The 14,320-nt window shown below is 40.8% G+C and overlaps 1 protein-coding gene and 1 long non-coding RNA gene across 3 annotated transcripts in view; one reads left to right on the top strand and one right to left on the bottom strand.

Annotated features, from left to right (window-relative positions):
* The window catches only part of znf438 (zinc finger protein 438), a 56,070-nt gene extending 44,835 nt beyond the window's left edge, over nucleotides 1-11,235 (bottom strand). The window contains exon 1 of one of the 2 annotated variants that reach the window (XM_074621552.1): nucleotides 11,095-11,235. The gene's annotated coding sequence lies outside the window, so the exon portion shown is untranslated. The remainder of the gene's footprint in view (nucleotides 1-11,094) is intronic. The other variant, XM_074621553.1, reaches the window with a different exon arrangement.
* Nucleotides 11,236-11,452: 217 nt separating this feature from the next.
* Nucleotides 11,453-13,004, top strand: LOC141759464 (uncharacterized). Its single transcript, XR_012592121.1, has 3 exons — nucleotides 11,453-11,583; nucleotides 11,997-12,121; nucleotides 12,239-13,004. It is a non-coding gene; the product is annotated as an uncharacterized LOC141759464 (long non-coding RNA).
* Nucleotides 13,005-14,320: the final 1,316 nt, after the last annotated feature.

Below are 14,320 nucleotides of genomic sequence, written 5' to 3'. Positions count from 1 at the left end.
GCAGATTTAGTAGTTTCACTCAGCATGCATGAATCAAGCAATAAAGCCAAGTCAGTAGAATTTCTGCAGTGTCATGCTTTGGCTGTCTACACGTATACAGATGTTTAAAAAATAAAGATTTTTAAAAACTTACTTTATATCAGTGTTGACGTGTAAAACGGAGCGTTTGGGAAACGATGACTTCCTCTCCTCATTTCGTGCCCATTGTTGCTTTGTGTGATGAGCATGCACCAGAAACAATAACAAAGATAGCAAACTGCCAAAATTCTGTTAATTTTGACAATTTTTTACCTAGTTACTGGTGTAGGATTTATTATTTTATTAACAAATAAAAAATCTATTAATTTTGCAGATTTCTTAGCAAGTTGCTAATGTACGATTTATTATTTTAATAATAAATAACAATTCTGTTAATTTTGAAGATTTTTTTACCAAGTTGCTGATGTACAATTTATTATTTTAATAATAAATAAAAAATTCTGTGATTTATTACTTATTTATTATTTAATAATAAATCATAAATTAAAAAAATTAATTTGTATAAATAAAATAAAAATGTATATTTTTTTTATTACATTTTGTTTTACAAAGTTAAGAAAACAATGTTTAAGTCAAGGCTGATGTTGTCTTAAATATAAAAGATTGATCCCAGTCACTTCCACACAGTGAGGCATACAGCTTATTAATTAAACACTGGTATTGGATCGGTACTCAGTATTGATCTGAAAAAGTCGGACCGGTGCATCTCTACAGTGGGAGTGGGCAAATATGCAATGTATGTATATATGTATTATTGGAAATCAATTAACAAAACAAAACAATGACAAATATTGTCATTTAGCATAAAAAATATGCTCAAATCATAACATGGCAAACTGCAGCCCAAGAGGCAACAACAGCTGTCAGTGTGTCAGTGTGCTGACTTGACTATGACTTGCCCCAAACTGCATGTGATTATCATAGAGTGGGCATGTCTGTAAAGGGGAGACTCGTGGGTACCCATAGAACTCATTTTCATTCACATATCTTGAGGTCAGAGGTCAAGGGACCCCTTTGAAAATGGCCATGCCAGTTTTTCCTCGCCAAAATTTAGCGCAGGTTCGGAGCGTTATTTAACCTCCTTTGCGAGAAGCTAGCTTTAAAACAGAGCCCGTTACAACCTCCAACCTCCAGTGTGTACGGATATTTAGTAAAACGAAGGTCGTGTGGACAGATTTTTTTCTTTAAACGGAGGGGAAAATGTCAGTTTTTAAAAATATCTGCATAAGACAGGGCCTAAGCCACCTGCACAGAGCTCATCCAGTCCCATGACATGGACTGTAGGACGACAGACCAACCTTAACGGGAAGGCACCGCCGCCTGCATCACTCACTTTTATGGGAACAGGGCGGTGTGGGGTTTAACAAGAGGTTTTACTCGTCAGGGGGAGCCGACATTACATAACCATAAAACGATGAGGTCCACAAATCACGGGTCGACTCGTGACGCATGGCGGGGCGGGGCTTGTTGTGCGGCTCACAGCCCTGCCAGTAAACACTCTGGTGTTTGTGGGTGTGAGGGTGAAAACAACAACAACAAAAAGACTTCTAACCCATTTGTCAGATGAAAAGCAGCCTATATGCTGGAGTTTCCTTCACCCCAACACGAGATTGAGAATCCAGCTCTAAAAACTGCAGCTCCCCGCCGCTCGCTCCGCCACATCATTTTCCAGGGAGTGTGTGCCACAGCTGGAGCGACTCCACTGACCAGGGGCGTCTGTGGTTGAACTGAGCTAGTCCGCAGGTCCGGAGAGGCAGGCAGGCTCCGCTACGCCTGACATGGAGCACCCTCGCAGGGGGAACGACTGAGTAATGGCAGGGTAACACGATCCGGGGCCGGGAGGCGAGTGGGAGCAACCCTGACGCCAAAATCATAGCTGTGGGATGGAGAGAGGGAGACGCGCAAAATGTGTTTGCAGGGAAAGATACGGCGGGGGGATGAGAGGGCCGAGGAGACGGCGGGTGGGACGGGCGGAGGAATGAGCGGCGGTTAGACGGTATATTTGGGAAGCGGCCAAATGACAGGGGGATGAAAGTGAACGCCTCTCATGCACGTGCTGCACCCAGCGCCCGGGGTGGGAGGGACCACAGAGGAATGACACGGCGTGGGCTTGGGTTTCAAATTCACAAGCCTGTCTCAGACAGAATAAACACGCGTAGGCCTAAAATGACTTAGAGTTTCCCTACAGTCTGAAGCTAATTGAGAAATGTATGCTGGTAGACATAAATAAATGTATACCTCTTCATATAGGCCACAACATCTAACCGGGAATTAACCCGTCCCGACAGCAACTATACATAATATACATACTATTTTAGCTTGTTATTGTAGACTACACCTAAAACAATGAAACATAGGTGTTAAAAAAACTAAATCTAAAGACCCAACTCAGTCAGTGTATTGCGTCCAATCAACCCATCCACTACAGCACAGCTGAGTTTTACACAGAGAACTCTTTTACACAGGCTCCAGGCTTACTGTGTGCCAACCTGCTTTTGTGATAATTAATTCCATTGAAAATGTGTTGATAATATGTATCACTAAATAACACTATTACTGACATGATGAGGGCCTTAAGTTGGGTCCAGCTTTACTAACTGATCTTAAGATGTTGGAGACGGCCCAGTGTCAAAAATCACGTTTCAAGACATTAATGCTGAAGTAGGCGAGATTGGAGCAAATATGCTTAAAAGGAGTTGTTTTTTATAAAACAGCCGCTATATCGTAACAGTAGTACATGAAACGGGTAACCTGAAAAAAATCATGTGCCTCTGTGTCCTCCGGTGCTCCTAACGGCATCTGCAGGATTTCACACATCGGAGGAAAACGAGCAGTATGAGCTGATCTGAGGTCTGCTGTCCAGCTGCCGTCTATGAGAGCCGGCTGTCAATCACTCGCGAACTCCGACCAAACGGTCAAACTAGGCAGCGCTGATCAAATATTAATCAATATTCTGTTACTGTAATGCCTATTTCTCTCCTCAAATGATCTCAGAAACATCTTGTAGTGTACTGTTTAGCTGTAAAAATTTGAAAGTTTGTGATCCGGCCGCCATGTTGAGATCAAGTCCACCGCCCACCAGCCGGAGCAAACTTTATATAGCCTCATAATGTTGCTCTCAAAGTGCACCAGATTGATGCATTTAACTTTAAAATGTACTAAATGTATCGCTATATATAAATCGCAGACAAAAAAATATTGCAATGTCAGTTCTAATATCTTGTAACCATTACTCTTTATAGCAAACATTTAAAAATATCTACACACAAATAGAAAATGGTGAAAAACTCCTGATTGCAATAACTCTCATATAGCAGGGCTAAGAAAACCTCACCACTTTTTCATCATAGTGGCAGAACACAACTTCCTGTTTTAAAGCCTTTATTCACTCTCACTACCCTACCAGAGTCATACGAGCCGGCCTTTACTGAACTCCACTTTAAAAACTGTCTGACTTAACTTTTATTTTAGAGGAAACTTATCATAAAGGCTTTATTACTCTAAGTGAAATGACAGATCTGAAAACTAGCAGCCAGTTACATACAGAGCATCCAGGTCTATTCTCATCAGCCTCTTATGATGTTACCGCACTACGGCAAATTTTGACCAGCGAACAAAATGGTTTGGTAGAAGTGGAACATAGCCAGGAACTATGCTAATGCTCAAAGGAGCGGCAGCCTAATATAATAATATGCCTTAGCTGCCTGCAGCCTACAGATCCAGTAAAAGTCAGCCATTAGGCTTCACATGTAATTTTCATTAACTTTTCTTGGAAACAAGAGTCTAAGCAAGACCAACAATTTAGCAGAGAGAGAGAGAGAGAGAAAATGTTCACCAGACTATTACTGAACCCACATCCTCACTTTTCCATCCACAATATGGTCTCCATTCATTATTCAGACTGGAGATGCACTTTCCTTGTTCCTCAACTCTCCACTCGTGACATCTTTGGGCAGCACTTAACCGACGGGATACATATCAGCTGCTTACGATTCAGGTAGAACTGAGAAGAAAAAAAAACGTGAAATGTTAAAAAGAGCCCTTCTACGGTTTTAATCAATTAGACTAAATAAGATGATGGACTTTCTAATTGTGTGGCAGGACTTCAGGTTTTGAGGATTCGGTCTTTGAATGACTCACTGAATTAACCCAGTGTATTCATGTTTTTAGGGGGAGAGCTGCATTTTAATTCAGTGTTGCAGTGCCCAGAATTTAGAGACGCCATAAGTGGAAAAAGTAGGCCAAGCCTTAACCCCGTAACACTCCGACGGCCCGGCTGCTATTCTGTCATTCAGAGGTTGTAGCAGGGTTGAGTGAAGTTACTGGTATCATATGAAACTACAAAAACCTAAGGAATCCATCACTACCAACCATGTCATACTAGCTTGTCGGGAAAAACGCTAAATAACGCTCCAAAGTTAGGCTAAATTTTGAAGAGGAAAAACTGTCATGACCATTTTCAAAGGGGTCCCTTGACCTCTGACCTACAGATATGTGAATGAAAATGGGTTCTATGGGTACCAACAAGTCTCCCCTTTACAGACATGCCCACTTTATGATAATCACATGCAGTTAGGGGCAAGTCATAGTCAAGTCAGCACACTGACACACTGACAGCTGTTGTTTCCTGTTGGGCTGCAGTTTGCCATGTTATGATTTGAGCATATTTTTGTATGCTAAATGTAGTACCTGTGAGGGTTTATGGACAATATTTGTCATTGTTTTGTGTTGTTGATTGATTTCCTATAATAAATATATACGTACATTTGCATAAAGCAGCATATTTGCCCACTCCCATGTTGATAAGAGTATTAAATACTTGACAAATCTCCATTTAAGGTACATTTTGAACAGATAAAAAATGTGTGATTAATTGATTGAAAGCCCTTAGTAAGACGTTTTTGACCTCACTGTATAAAATGATAATCACAGCCTTATGAAACTTTACAGCCACATACTAGAGACCTAGAGCATTCAGAGGATGGATGGCTTTCCTAGGTAGATTAAAAATAAGGGGGTTTCTGAGCAGAACAGAAGTGCTCACCATCCAATCGCAGAAAAATACAATTCTTGCAGAAATCTAAAAATGTCAAAAGTTTTTGATACCAAATCACAGCATGGCTTTTTCTATGGTGTTCCTCAAGGTCTTGGTGTCTTAATGTGGTATTTTGGAGGGATTATTGTAAATTTAATCAATTCTCAAGTGGTAAAAAATTGGTAAATTTAGCACCAAATCTGTTTAACAAATGGTATCAACCTAAAAACTTTGAGCATGGAGATGACCATCATATATTCTACTTATATCATCATGTTCTACACTCTTATACACTTTCACAATTTAATTTAATTGATTAATTAATTTGTATTTCTTATTAATGACTGGAACAACTTGACACACAGTACTGAGCTGCATCACAAATTAATCTTCAGGTTCCCAGCTTTCAGATGATGTACACCGCTTCTATGTGACATTTACTGTTGACTTCTTATCTCCCCCTGAACATCCCCTGTCCCCTACCCCTCTACCCCTCTAAAAAAAAGAGGGCGGAACGGTAAGGGGTTAAAGCAACTCAGAAAAAACACAATCAGTGTCCAACCTACAGTACAAACCACTCCCTGCAGAACGGTTGGCTGAATGTTTGGCCATACTATCATACCCATCGTGCAAAACGTCAACAAGATTTGGGAACTCTCTTGGCTTTTTTTGTTGTTATCATCTACTTAGACAGTTACTTCAAAGTCTGCAATGAGTGGCGCCCGGGTGAAAAAAAAAGTCCTGTGTGCGTTCTGGTAACACGAGCTTGGTTATGATTGAGCGGAAATGTTAGACAAGCATCTAAGTTTCCTCTTGCCTGCTTTCACCCTCCTCATCTAGCCACATGTGAAACCACACTGGAACAGCTCGCCCGGCCAAAGTAAACGCTCCAGCCGGTCACATGGCACGTGTTTACTCTGGATGCCAGGTTCTTACATGCCAACCCCTTGCTCATATACTGGTGATAAATGATATCAAGCAGTGTGATTCTTCTGCTGTAGTCATTGTATGCGATGAACCTTAAAAGTGTGAGACATTTTCCCACAGCGCGCTGCGAGATAAAAGGAGGCCGTCGCAGTCGAACTCTGCTCCATTTGTGTGTGTAGTGTGTGTGTAGGAAGAGAGGGTGTTCCTCACACTGACTCATCTATAAAGCTGCTCTGAGTCTGCAAAAAATCTTTAAAACAATGTGTAGGCTAACTCATTTTCCAACTGCTCTGAAAAGACCGACACATGTAAATGCGATGTGTAATTCATGAGATGAACCGGAGTCAGAATGAAAGCTGATTTCTGTGTATATGAATCGCTTGAAAACTGGCTAGGTCACACACTCTGGCAAGTACCTTAACTGAACCGTATGGTCTGTTTATTCTGCTAAACTGATGTGACCTGCACTTATAAAACCTGACACGAACTGAGTTCTCACAAGCAGAGTGAGCTTTTTTTATTTAAGGGTCAGTTCACCCAAATTAAGAAAAAAACATATTTTGACAATGACAGATATTGTCCAGAAACCATCACAGGTACTGCATTTGACATAAAGCTGAAATCATAACATGGCAAACTCAAGCCCAAAAGGCAACAACAACTATGACTTGAGATCTTGCTGTTAAATTAAAGCACTACAAAACAAATTCCCATTACGTCCATTTTACCGCCGTGGAGGCAGAAATCTTAGTGACAGATATCTCAAAACCTGGAACACTGGCCCTTTAAGCTTTTATTTTTCAAGGCTTGTTTTTTTTTGAGTCAACCAATCACAACAAACCAAAAGCAGCATATCCAATCGATGACAACAACCGCAATCAATCTGTGTGTGGTGATAGGAAAGTAAGGGGGATTTGTTCGCTGTGATAACCGAGAGCCAGTATGGATGGAGTAGGTGTTGGCAGTGCCGTGGGAGTTTCTGTTTTGAGTGTGAAAGTTTTTACCGAATGCGAAAAAGTGTTTGCTGATTTGTGTGGTATGACCTGTTTTCCATCATCGGCACAAAATATTGCTGAAACAGCAGTTATTCTTAAAAAAAAAAAAAAAAAAAAAAAAAAAGGTGCTACGGTGAACGCATTTTTCTCTCTAGGTCCTAATAACGTTGCCTTACTCAGACTTTTGTCAGAGTCTGACACATTACAAAGCTGAATTACGTCAGACTGACACCAGACCCCCTAGAACATGCCCCATTTGCTTTGAAAGAAAAATTGTGTTTGTACTGGGTACCTCCCAGGTCTGAATTAGTGCTAGCTGTAAAAATGAAACCGACTGTTTTCAGTCAACTTTTCCTGCGTAAAGACATAAAGACGTGTGGGCTTTGCTGACCTTTTACGGCATCTTTCATGTGACAAAAACTGGCCCTGTTGCAGATAGTGAAAATAAGAAATTGTTGTATCTGGAAAGGAAAATCAAGAACACTCTCTGGAACATAGTGTTCGCCACAGAGAGAGAGAGATTTCCAGTTCCAATAAGATGGATCTGACGGGAGGGGAATTTTCTCCTTCACCAGAATCCATCTTCCTTCCACCACAGCGGGTCATATTCCTCATCTTTAACGTCTCGGGAGGTGTTTAATCGCAGTGTTCACCCTGATCTCAGGTCAAACACCTCAGGGAGGGACCGTGAACTGTCTCGGTCAGACTGGCAGTCACACAGCCTGTTCACTGACACCAGATCAGTACTGCGAGTTCATAAAGTCATATGAAATCATGCTCTCAGAGTAGCTCATGTGGAGCAACAGGTTCACTCAGCTACAAAAGCAACATGTTTGCAACATCTCAATGAGTCAGAGATGCACCGATCTGACTTTTTAAGTCCCGATACCGATACCTGGGCTTTGGGTATCGGCCGGCACCGATCCGATACCAGTGTTTAATTAATAAGCTGTATGCCTCATTGTGTGGAAGTGAGTGGGATCATTCTTTTATGTGTAAGGCAACATCAGGCTTGACTTAAACATTGGTTTCTTAACTTATGTAAAGCAAAATGTAACAAATAAATAAAAAATTTAATTTAATTTATACAAATTAAATTTGTATTTATTAAGATAATAAATCGTACACCACTAAGTTGGTAAAAAATCTTCAACATTATCAGGAATTACAATTCAGGTGTAAACCTTTTTGCAGCAACAAATTGGTCAAAATATAAACGGCAATTCAAATTCCAGTACATAATGTATATCGTATATAAACATAGAATAGAATTGAATAGATCTGCCCCATTGTCACCGAAACCCGATCCAACTATTTGAGTCAGTGTTGGTCCGATATCAATATTGGTGTATCCCTACAATGAACTATACATACCATCTCCCTGCCAGCTCTAGGAGACCTGTCCTGAAGCTGACTCTGACCTTTGACCTCCCCATGGAGAAGTGACAGAAATATATTTGGAAATATAGAAACATAAAGAACTTTCCAAAACGCATCACAATGCCTTCACTCCATCAGGGGAATTTTACTCCTCTCTCCCAATACCGTTACTGATACCTAAACTTAAAGGTTTCATATTCATATTCATATTCATATTCATATTCATATTCATATAACAACCATACAGTCACCGGTAGAATTTAGCTGTAAAGTCAATTAAACAGAGTCCAATACGACAACATACAATAAGAGTCAGTCAGTAATAACTGTACTACATCTTTTGTTTTAATACATTTTATATTTTTTTATGCTAGCGTAAATAGCCTGGTATATTTATAGCGTATTCTAGTATTCTTTATATTGTGTATTCTATAGATATATTTCTCTAGTGTTGATAAGTACATTTTATTTACTGTTCCGGTGCATTGCCTGGATAACGTGCTGCTGTAACACAATTTCCCAATTTGGGATCAATAAAGTACATCTATCTATTTATCTATCTATCTATTAGGATTAGGGGTGTAAGAAAATATCGATACACATGAGTATTGCGATAACATCGATCCTCCAAAACGCTGTATCAATTTTTAATTAACTATGTCATTTAAGCTCGTCGCAAAGGCAGCTAAATAACGCTCCAAAGTTACGCTAATTTTTTAGCGAGGAAAAACTGACCATTTTCACAGGTTTCTGTGGGTACCCACGAGTCTCCCCTTTACAGACATGCCCACTTTATGATAATCACATGCAGTTTTTTATTGACTTTATATTGACTATGTTTAAGGTAAATAGAGATGATCCATCCAAGTCTACACTGCACAAGTCATATTAAAAAGAACACAAACCAAACTGGACTCCCTCCGTCAGGTGCACACATCCAGCACTGCTTACATTCAGTTGAGGACACAAAGTGAGGTTGTCCACCACAGAGCAATAACAGTCTGTTTGCTCATGTCTCACATGTCTCTGTTGATGTCTCTATGCACAGCAGATCCTCCTGCAGGGAAATCCTAGCCTGATGACGTATTTGTGCAATGCACGCACAGCTGCAGGGCTGCCAAAGTTATAACGAGGTTAAAGCAAATTCATTTTAACGCACCTAATTTCTTTAACGCATTAACGCAACTTGTGATTTTTAGGTTGTAGCGGGCTCAGATTTAAAGCTAGAGGGAAGATACTAGCTTGTTTTGAAGGTGGCTCCAAACTTACGCTAAATTTTGGCAAGGAGAAACTGGTATGGCAATTTTCAAAAAGGTCCTTTGACCTCTGACCTCAAGATATGAGAATGAAAATGGGTTCTGTGGGTACCCACAAGTCTCCCCTTTACGGACATGCACACTTTATGATAATCCCATGCAGACTTTATAATTGACTATAACTATGTTTAAGGTAAATAGAGATGATCCATCCAAGTCTACATTCAAGAACACAAACCAAACTGGACTCCCTCCTCTGAGGGTCACATCCAGCACTGCTGACATCCAGTTGAGGACACAAAGTGAGGTTGTCCACCACAGAACAATGACAGTCTGTTTGCACATGTCTCACATCTCTCAGATCCTCCTGCAGGGAAATCCTAGCCTGATGACGTATTTGTGCGATGCCTTGACCTCTGACCTCCAGAAATGTGGATGAAAATGGGTTCTATGGGTACCCACGAGTCTCCCCTTTACAGACATGCATACTTTATGATAATCCCATGCAGTTTTTATTGACTTTATATTGACTATGTTTAAGGTAAATAGAGATGATCCATCCAAGTCTACACTGCACAAATCATATTAAAAAGAACACAAACCAAACTGGACTCCCTCCTCTGAGGGTCACATCAGGGTCACATCCAGCACTGCTTACATCCAGTTGAGGACACAAAGTGAGGTTGTCCACACAGAGCAATAACAGTCTGTTTGCACATGTCTCACATCTCGTTTGATGTCTGTGTGTACAGCAGATCCTCCTGCAGGGAAATCCTAGCCTGATGACGTATTTGTGCGATGCCTTGACCTCTGACCTCCAGATATGTGAATGAAAATGGGTTCTGTATGTGGGTACCCACGAGTTTCCCCTTTACAGACATGCCCACTTTATGATAATCACCTGCTAAATTTGTATTGACTTTATATTGACTATAACTAAGGTAAATAGAGATGATCCATCCAAGTCTACACTGCACAATTCATATTAAAAAGAACACAAACCAAACTGGACTCCCTCCTCTGAGGGTCACATCCAGCACAGAACAATAACAGTCTGTTTGCACATGTCTCACATCTCTCAGATCCTCCTGCAGGGAAATCCTAGCCTGATGACGTATCAGTGCGATGCACGCACAGCTGCAGGGTTAGCCTGCAGGCCTGCTCTGCACTAGCTACACACACACACACACACACACACTATATGACATCTTTCCATACGTTTATCTCTCCACTTATTGTTGCACATGCACTTTGACGTGAACTCTACATTTGTTGAAGCCTGCTATGTGAGTTATTCATTGTGTAAACACAGAGCAAAGCCAGAGGTCCTCACTGCTGCTGCTGCTGCACATAGATGCTACCGTGATAACACTGCAAAACGAGCCCTGTTTGGCTCCGTTTCCTGCCTCTTAACAGCAGCTATCTGGGTGCAAACGTTGGATTAACTGTAAACACGGCTCACCTGGATCCCCAGTTATGTGGAGGAAACTCCTTCAAGCTACGACAGACTCATTTCCGTCGTAAATACCTGGTCAAAATCGTCGATCCTCATAACTGTTTCTCTGCAGCCATTTTTGAGCCAAACCGTTCAACTTTCATCCCGGCGGGGGTGGAAGAAATATGATTATTAATCAAGTGCATTTTTCATCTTATTATGAGCACCAAAATAATGAAATAGAGTCAACTACAATGTAAGTTTGTGTTTTAGTTAGCAATGTGTGTTTCAAACGGGTGAGGAAGCAACATCCTGTAGTTAGTATTTCCCTGGACACCCCCGTGAAGGCAGAAATGGTACGGCTCGTCGGATTCCGTGGAGCTACTTCTCTCTGTGAGTGAAAGCAGCCAATCAGCGGCCGAGTAGTGAGTAGTAACCTGTAGCAGTACAACACAGAGCAGAGCTGTCACTACTGTCAGACAGCTGGGAGCACGTCAGGAGCATCACAGCAGTCTGGTAAATGATTATTATAGGAGGTTGTACCTGTAATGTAACGTTGTAGTAACACTGCAGGCACACACACTATCTCATACTCACTTATATGATGCCAGAATAATAGAAACAAGCAATGGTGGAGGAAGTATTCAGTTCCTTTGTTACAGTAAAAGTAGTAAAACAACAATGGAAGAATATATCACTAAAGGTAAAAGTCCTGCATTTAAATTTTTTCTTTTTTTTTATTAATTAAAGGGGCACTCCACCGATTTACCAACTTTATGGAAGTGCAATACTAAATCACTAGAGTACCCCTTTAAAGAGGACCTATTATGCTTCTTTTCAGGTGCATATTTGTATTTTGGGTTTCTACTAGAACATGTTTACATGCTTTAAAGGGGTTGTTTGTAAGAATCAGAAATGCTTGTTAACAGCGACACCTGTGGCCGTTAAGTCAACGAAAGTTAAGTCGCTCTAAACAGACATGAACGAGCATCGCTCAAAACAGTGAGGCGACACACGTCAGACAGCTGGGAGGACGTCAGGAGCATCACAGCAGGTCTGGGAAATGATTATTATAGGATGTTGTTACTGTAATGTAACGTTGTAGTAACACTGCAGGCACACACACTATGCATACTCACTTATATATCATCTATATCTATATCTATCTCAGGTCCTTCCTTCCTGCAGCTGTCAGACTCCACAACCAGCACTGCTCCCAGTTTTATTTTATTTATTTTTTATTTGACCTTTATTTAACCAGGTAAAATCAATTGAGAACCAATTCTCATTTACAATGATGACCTGGCCAAGAGGCAGCAGCAAGATTATAAAAACACAGTGACAAGACATGAGAAAATGGCTAAAAAACAGCATAGGTAAAGAAATAGGTCAGAAATTAATAAACACTATGTACAAAAAAAGGTGGATTACTGGATGTCTTTGTAAAATTGTAATGGAAGAGAGAGAGAGAAGTGAGGGCTGGTAAGCAAGTACAGCAGTCAACTATGACTTGTTGCAGCTTTTGTTTGAACATGTTGAGAGATGTGAGAGCTGTGAGTTTGAGCGTGTTTTGTAGTGAGTTCCGTAGTGAGTTCCAGTCATTTGCAGCGGCAAAATGAAAGTAGTAAAACCACATACACACTAAAAACTGACAGTAATCTGATATTTTCAGGTGGAATTTCATTCATTCATTCATTCATTCTCACTGTGCAATATAATTTTCCACTTGTGCAATTTTGTTAATAGTTACTGTTAAAATACTGTTTATTGTCAACACTGTATATACTGCTCCTATTTTTATACTTCCTTCTATTTAAATGGTTCATATTTTGTTACACTTTGTTTAGCACATTTTTTTACTGTGTTAGCTGATGCATCTTGTTTTTTAAACTATCCCCTTTGCTGCTGTACACTGCAATTTCCCCACTGCGGGACTAATAAAGGAATATCTTATCTTATCTTAGATGACGCCAGAATAATAGAAACAAGCAATGGTGGAAGAAGTATTCAGTTCCTTTATTAAAGTAAAAGTAGCAAAACAACAACTAAAGGTAAAAGTCCTGCATTTCATTTTTTTATTTTCTTTTTTGTTAATTAAAGGGGCACTCCACCGATTTCACTAATCATTTTTTGGAAGTGCAATACTAAATCACTAGAGCACCCTTTAAAGAGGACCTATTATGCATCTTTTCAGGTGCATATTTGTATTTTGGGTTTCTACAAGAACATGTTTACATGCTTTAAAGGGACTGTTTGTAAGAATCAGAATTGCTTGTTAACAGCGACACCTGTGGCCATTAAGTCAACTAAAGTCAGCGTCGGGCTCGCGCTTGTGCTCGCTGTAAATAGACATGAACGAGCATCGCTCAAAACAGTGAGACGACACACGTCAGCTAAAACCACAATATCACTCTCTATTTCACCTGCTTGGCAGTAATGTTAGCTGACCAGACAGAGGTCTCTCCATGAATCAATGTTGACCCTAGTGTTGGCTTTTCCTGCTTCAGCCTCCCGACCGCGGTGGGAGGGAGACACCGGCACCCGGTCGGAGACGATAACGTTACTCATTGCAGAGCCCCGTCACTTCACAAGACACCGAAAGTGCCAGTCGTTGAGCCCAACTTTCTTAGTGGCCAAACAGCGGTACTGCAACTTCAGTGTCAGTCACGTGATGCCATTGGGCCCAAACATACTTTTTCCCATAGACTTACATTGGGAAAGAGACGTCTGTAACTAAGCGGATATTTTTTTTTAGGTAAATAAACTCCCCAGTACGAACACTCTAATAGCCCTTATTGAAATCATTAGGTTTTAAAGTTGTAAAACGCACTAATAGCCGAATCCAGAGTTATTTCCCTTCCTCTGTTCATGTGAATTAGACCCGTGACGACGGCGTGACGTTGGGACCCCGTGACCGAGTCATGTGACCGAGCGGACGCTATTGCGCATGTTCCATGTGCCCAAGATCCGGGTACTTTTCCAGGCGGAAGTCAAGCCATTTGTCTTCATGCGCCACTGAGAAACTTTCATAGGAATGAACGGGGCCCCGCCTCCAACGCTGTATCCAGTTCTCTTAATACATCCATGGACAAAACCCCTGCCAAAGCCGGCCCTCCTCCTAATGGCCTTGTAGTAGAGGGGCCCTGTGTCAAAATTGAGCTTTTATTTATGCACACAGATATGTTAGTATTAATACAGAAGGATATACATTGTGAATAGGGTGGGGGTCAGAAGGGTGAAGGTTATAATTGCT

Source organism: Sebastes fasciatus, chromosome 21 (genome assembly GCF_043250625.1).
Source record: "Sebastes fasciatus isolate fSebFas1 chromosome 21, fSebFas1.pri, whole genome shotgun sequence".
NCBI classification, from domain to species: Eukaryota; Metazoa; Chordata; class Actinopteri; order Perciformes; family Sebastidae; genus Sebastes; species Sebastes fasciatus.
The sequence above is the reverse complement of the archived record's forward strand: the minus strand, read 5'-3'. Positions and strand labels throughout refer to the sequence as shown.